The sequence below is a fragment of the Rhincodon typus genome, chromosome 11 (assembly GCF_021869965.1).
Source record: "Rhincodon typus isolate 14 chromosome 11, sRhiTyp1.1, whole genome shotgun sequence".
Lineage (NCBI taxonomy): Eukaryota > Metazoa > Chordata > Chondrichthyes > Orectolobiformes > Rhincodontidae > Rhincodon > Rhincodon typus.
In genome coordinates, this window is record NC_063342.1 from 41,998,921 (window position 1) to 42,006,290 (window position 7,370).

At 48.6% G+C, this 7,370-nt stretch overlaps 1 protein-coding gene and 1 long non-coding RNA gene across 2 annotated transcripts in view; both read right to left on the bottom strand.

Annotated features, from left to right (window-relative positions):
* LOC109923462 (BCL-6 corepressor-like) overlaps window positions 1-7,370 on the bottom strand; it is a 95,467-nt gene that overhangs the window by 29,456 nt on the left and 58,641 nt on the right. The gene's annotated exons all lie outside the window — the stretch shown is intronic.
* Window positions 7-7,370, bottom strand: part of LOC125484458 — a 10,054-nt gene continuing 2,690 nt past the window's right edge. The window contains exons 2-3 of the long non-coding RNA XR_007263296.1: window positions 3,620-4,797; window positions 7-3,462 (exon numbers count right to left, since the gene is read on the bottom strand). This is a non-coding gene — a long non-coding RNA (uncharacterized LOC125484458). The remainder of the gene's footprint in view (window positions 3,463-3,619; window positions 4,798-7,370) is intronic.

The following is a 7,370-nucleotide window of genomic DNA, read 5'->3' on the forward strand; positions in this document are numbered from 1 at the left end:
GTGTTTAAATTATCCGATACAATTATACTTTTAATTTAGATTAATTGCTCGAGTACACGGACAGTAAAATGGTGGTTTAATTTGGTATTCCAAATATTCACAGGAATTCTAAAGTCGATGAGAAATCTCGAACTACGTCATTCATCAACCAGGTATAAATATATCAAATAAACTGCTGTGCGTGAAAGGAATCACAAATCCGGAGCAACGGATACTAAACCTTGCATTTGAATGCTAAAACACACAAACGTGCATTTACTTACAATACGTTGGATTTTTTGCCTCGATTCACAAATAAGTGTAAAAGGGTGAATGTGCGACTGGCTAGATTATCTGACGAGGTGAGCTCAACCATCTGGGGGCAATAATAGGTGGTAAAAATCCAACTCTTGGGTATTATATTGCTTCCAGATGTAGCTACCAGATGCAACAGATGATGCCATAAACTGCAAAATCTCGGATTCTGACTGAAATTGTTTGCTCGTTACAAAGGTGACAGAAAATCATATGCAGCGATTACAAGTGGAAATAAAAAAAAGAACTTAAAACACTGCAGCATTTCAATGTGAATTATACAACAAACGCAGATCTATTTCTTCAGCTGGTTCAGAGGTTCTACAGTAATAATAATGTATTTTTGGTGCTTCCTACAGTCTAACTAAAATATATATAATTACACCTAAATACTGGCCTTAGTGGAAAAGCCAGGTTTACTACCGTTTTTTGTACACTACATTTGGTTTGCGTGAAGGTTAATGTGGTCAATTTACATATACAGTCTTCGACCTTCCCTCCCAGCAGCACTATGGCTGTACCTACATAATGACCACAGTAGTTCAAGAAGACGGCTCACTACCACCTCCAGATAAATTAGGATGGGCAATAAATGCTGGCTTAGCCTGCAACGCCTACATCCCGGGAAATAAAATCAAAAAAGTACCAATAGTTCCAAAGAATGGTACGGCGTGGTCTTTAGCGATTATACCTAGAGGGCTGCAAAGCGGAGTTTTGTAGTTTTGGAGAATAAAGACAATTTCTAACATATTTACAAAAATAACAGTTTGCTTGGCCCACAAACGTCATGACCAAGTTTAGTATAGATACCATGTCGATATTTAATCGTATTTACTATCCAACTTTGCCACTGATAGGGTAGATCGGATTGTGGACTGTGGCCGGTTGCTCTTGAAGTTGTCCCAATACTTTCATAGGGTATTTAAATCAACGAATCGTAGGTGCGTGTAATGTTCTCATGAAAATCGACTGGGTTTTTTTTGGCGTCCAACGTTTGAAACAGCCCCCAAAAATAAGGATTCTGTTTCATTGGGAATTTGTGACCTGCCTGTCACGCCAAGAGAAGATCGTTCAGTCTAGAATTTACCATGGAGTTAGCCCGGTTCAGATCCACGCAGTGTGTCCCCTCCTCATATTCTGGCGCTCTGACCGAAGGGCAATCTACTTCTGCGATTATTCAGTTTTTGTTTGGTTTACAGGGGGTCGCAGTTTTTTTTTTAACTAGGCAGCAAATTCTAATGATGAGGGACTAATGAAAATGGAATATTTCATCAAATCAAAATATATCATTTATTAATATTTTAAAAAGTTAGGGTGAAATGGAAATCGAGATATGAGAACATGATTTCGAGGCGTAGAGAAACCGTAGATGTCTAGTTGGGACATCGGTAGTTTCAAGGTATTTGTTTACATTACATCTAAACAGACGCGGAAGGCGAGTGGTCAGCGGGTCAGTCGCCATTGAGCAAGGAACCTTACGTACTTCAACAGGGAGTTTCACAGCGCCACTAAACAAATAATACTTACGAAGCTGGGAACAGCAACACATTTCCAAATAACGGAAACGCGTAGAATCGATATATTAGCAAGGGAAATCGGCGCGCCAGCTCGCAATCCACGATCGTTTTACTTAAACTGGACCTTCCGACAGATGCGCAGACCGTGCTCACACAAGTCAGCGAAACAGACAAAAGGGAATAGGCCGTCACTACTGTTGCCACTTCCACCTCAACCAACTCTTCTCAGTAGAGGAAACTCTGCATTCATGCAGCGTTTTAAATAGTTCAAAGAAAAGTTAATTTGCTGAACGAAGGTGCATCTACTCCAGGAGGCGCTCAGTAATTGTATAAATGGATATTTTAAAAAATACATCGTATGTGCGTACGCGCTTACAGTTCCAGAATACACGTCTTATGTTGTGTCACGCTGAGATTGTGAGACGCGCACACGAGATGGTCATGCATGCTAACACCTCCCGCGCTATATCCGTATCATGAAATTCTCCGCCAACAACTTTCAGTCTCTGTTCACAGGGTTGAGGGCTGGGCCTGCCCATCAAAACCTAAACCAGGCTCTGGTTTACTTGCCCTCAATTTTTTCCTCTCTCTCTCTGCGATGATCATTCTCTCCTCCCTGAGCGTGCAGGGAGCCGGCCACTGCTGTCTAGACCAATCGATCACTTAGACAGAGACATAGAAATACGGTCAGAAGCCTTCAGTCAGGCAAAGCTGGTAGCTGCCACACGGGTACTTGTCACCTTGCAGGTAACCAGCTAGAACTAGAACAACCTTCACCATTAAACCTCAGCTGAAAGGCACATTCTTACAGTCTGAAGTGACTAGTAACATATTAGGCGGACGATGCACACTTCAAGCAGTAAAAGACACACGTTAGTTAAAAGCTGCTCTCGCAATAATCTCAAAGGCACAGTTCAAAAATAAATCATCCGTCAGTGTGACCCATAAGGTTCAACTCACTAGCTCGGAATAACTTGGTAGGCTGTAGTTATTTGCAATATATACACACTGGGAACTAATTCCCCCCGCCGCCTTTAAACGATCAGTTAACTCCCTTTAATAAAACGCTTTCATCTACTCAGTTGCTGTGCCGTATAAGGGACACGATGATTTTTAAAAATAAACGATTCCGTCCTGATTCATTGTACCTGTGCTGATTTTTACAACGTAGATAAATTAATTAAAAGCATTTGGATAAACTCGGACCGGAATTCTGTGAATCAATCCTCGGCCTCGCCGGGTTGGGAGAGGAGTTGGTGTGGGGTGGTTTCTAGGTTTGGCTTTCCGCGATTAGCCTTCGGGGTGGAACTGGCTCCGCGTTCTCTCGTACGATCCGGAGACTGAGCGAAATGCGATGCGAAAAGCCGCAGTTACTGTGCGGGCAATGTCTACAGCACTTTGTAAATCTTCTCAACAAAAAGTGACGTTCCCAAGTCAGGGCCAAGCCGCTCCAGATGAATGATCGGTGTGGTTTCAAAAAAGGCCGATTGGATCAGATCCTGCACCAGACCCTCGAAGTTGTTAAGCACGGGAGCAGCAGGATCGTGCTCGAATAGTCCGAGTCTCGAAACTTGCCCTCAACATTCAGGCGAGACGCGCACATATACACCGAGAGCCGAGCTAACGTGGAAAGAACGAGGAGCCAATCTTCCTGAAAACGGAGAAATGGGTTGTAGATAGCCCGCTCCTGGGTAAGAGAGAAATCACCACCAGACAGTCTCCGCGTCCTTACAAACGCTTTACTAACCAGAAAAGCCCCGTCGAAAAACCACTCCCTTCACACACGCACACAAAAAATCACCCCTTACCTGATTGCAGGCTCTCGGCAGAATTTCACCAGCCTCTTGTTCTGGTGCTGACCTCGTCTTTAATGCATCCACGTGCCTTTTCAGGTTTTTTTTAATAGCCAAGCCAGAGAGAGACTTCTTTCATCTGAGCGGATCAGACGTGTGCTCACAGATCGCCCCCAAAAAGTCCGGATATCCACCACACACACACACACACACACACAGAGCGAGAGCAATCCGCCGCCGGTTCACAGTAAAAGGTGCGAGCAGGGCAGGCCTGCCCCCCGCCCTCCCAGCGTTGCCGGCTTTTCCCCCTCGGTTTGTAGCAGCGGCTCTCAGTGTACAGGTGGCGGGCGGCTGCGAGTCTCAGGCACGGCAAGACTCCGCAGCGCCATGTTGGTTCCTCACCACATAGAGAGCGGCGGAACCATCCAGTCTGTGGGCTCTCTCTCTCAGACTCTGCTCGCCCCACATCCCCTGCCTTGTGGAAAACCTCAGGCTGCTGCCTGCTGGAAGAAGAGGGAGTGGGGAGGGAGGGGGTGGGTTAGTGGTGGTGGTGGTAGTGGCGGTGTTTACAGAGAAGAAGCCTTCTGGCAGATCGCTGGAGCAGATGTGCTTGAGCGTCTGCACAGAGCGAACGGATTTTTTTAAATTTCCGATCCAGCCCTTAGCGTGCAGCTCCCCTCCGAGCCTGGAAAAAATCTCTACCCATAAGGCCAGTCGTTAACTTCAATTACCATAAACATCAACCTTTAGCTCACAACCCCAAGACCAAACCCTCCAACATACACTCCCCCCCTCCCCCCCAAACAACCTCCGCCATTCACAATCCGCAGACACCGCGGAACGCCGACCTGCTTCATTCCGGCTGGGTATTTTTTAACCGGAACATAGAGGGGGGGAATTCCTAGTCTTAATTAGAGCATAGGGCGGAATCCCGGGAGAGAGAGAGAGAGAAACAGCGAGGGCGAGATAAAACTTTCAAGCGTCCGCTTCACTCGGCTCCTGCCTGCTGTTCACTGCGTTCCTGAACTACGTGGTGAGAATCACACTCACGTTCACATACACACTACATCCTCCAGGTTAGCGGGTGGTCTGCACCAGGAGGAGTGGAGTTCGGGGGTTTGTTCTCTCCTCTGGTTATTGCCCCCGACGAGCAATTTTATGTTCAATTGCTAACCTCGATGTTTCCACCTTATCTGCACAAACAGAAATGAAGGTATTTTTTCCGCAGACGAAGTGCTAACATTCCATTCCCCCCCCCAACTTAATGAAAAAAACATCGGAATCTAACCAGAAAAGCTCACAGACTAAATTTCACGTCGAATAAAATGTCTTCAATGTTTCGATTACATTAATTTACAGGGGGTCAGCCTTCATTTTTATCATTTCCACAGCTTTCAGCAGGGAGTCTTCGAAACTTATTTATTTACCTGTACACTGAAGAAACGTCACCTTTACCTCCCAAAAATAGACACAAGGTGCAATTTGAAAATTACAGCATAGTGCGAATAGGTAGCTCATGCACTTCAGAATACAAAATAAGCTTTCCCAGGTAAAAGATTGCAAGCAGAAATGACGAAAGATGCAATCACATCGTTGATGCACGGGCGCGCGCGCACACACACACAGTTCACTTTGAAGGGGCTTTGCGGAGCTCAAGGAACGCTGCCTTCACCAGTCTCTTGGGAGTTGACCCACAGGTCAGGACGCGGTGGGCACGTCTCGCGCGGGAAATCTTCACTCTCACACTCACCGTACACCTATTATACAATGAAGCACACACTCTAAACATCTCAGCACACATTGTGTGCTGTGTGTACAATGTGTACTGAGAGGTTTACAGAGTGTGTGCTTCAGTGTATAATAAGTGTATGGTGAGTGTGTTGTGTGTGTACAATGAGTGCACAGTGTGTGCTGGGAGTGTACAATGAGTGCAGAGTGTGCACCGTGTGTGCCGACAGTGTGAGTGTACAGAGTGTGTGTACAATGTGTGCTGTGAGTGTGTGCTGGAGGAGTATACTAAGTGTGCGTTGGGTGTACACTCACTGTAGACTCACAGCACAAACTCATTGTACACAACATAAACTCACCACACTCCCCCAGGACACACAAACATACACACACACAGCACACTCCCGCAGTGTGCGCGCACGCACACACCCTCGCCCAGCATATACACACAGCACTCTGCCAGCACATACACACACACAGACCACACACCCCCAGCACACACACACCCTCCCCCAGCACACAAAAACACACACCCTCGCCCAGCATACACACCCACCACACTCACTGAGCAAAACCCACACATACACACACCACACTCCCCCAGGACACACACACACACACACACTCTCCCTGCACACACACACACATACACACATGACACTCCCCCCACGACGAGCACACACACCACACAACTGCAGCATGCACACACACATGCACACCAAACTCCGGCAGTACGCATACACACAGACACATGCACACCACACTCCCCCAGTGTGCATGCACACACACACACCACACTCCTCCACAATGCACACACACACACCACATTCTCCCAGCACACGCATACTCCCCATGCACGTGTGCACACAACACACTCCCCAGCACGCACACACTCCCCCTGCACACACACACCACATGCACACACACACTCCCATGCACACACACCACACACCCCCATGACGTGCACACATACACACACCACACTCTCCCTGCGCGCGCACACACAGAGACACACACCACATAACCGCAGCACACACACACATGCACACCAAACTCCGAAAGCACGCATACACACACAGACACACACACACGCACACCACACTCCCCCAGTGCGCGCGCGCGCACACACACACACACTTCCCCTGCACATACACACAGACACACACCCACAGCATGCACACACACGCACACGCACACCATACTCCCCCAGCACATGCACACACCACTCCCACTTCCCACACACATACACACACTCCCCCAGCACACACAAAAACAAAGCACTCTCCCACAGTGCACATACACACACACACACCGCATTTCCCCACGATGCACACACACCACTGCCCCTGCACATACACACGCCACACTCCCAGACGACGTGTGCACACACACACACACACTCACCACACACACCCAGCACCCACACACACACACCACTCTCCAACAGCACGCGCGCACACACACCACTCTTCCACAGCACACGCGCACACACACACCACTCTTCCACAGCACGCGCGCACACACACACCACTCTCCCACAGCACGCACGCACACACACACCACTCTCTCACAGCGCGCGCGCGCACACACACCACTCTCTCACAGCACACACACACCACTCTCCCACAGCGCGCGCGCACATACCACTCTCCCACAGCGCGCACACACATACCACTCTCCCACAGCGCGCACACACATACCACTCTCCCACAGCGCGCACACACAACTCTCTCCCATAGCACACACACACGCACACACCATTCTCCCACAGTGCACGCACACACACACCACTCTCCCCCAGCACATACACACACCACTTTCCCACAGTGCGCACACACATACCACTCTCCCACAGCGCGCACACACACCTCTCTCCCATAGCACGCACACACCACTCTCCCACAGCACACGCACACACACACCACTCTCCCACAGCACACACACACCACTCTCCCACAGCGCGCGCGCACGCGCACACACACACACTTCCCCTGCACATACACACAGACACACACCCGCAGCATGCACACACACACAC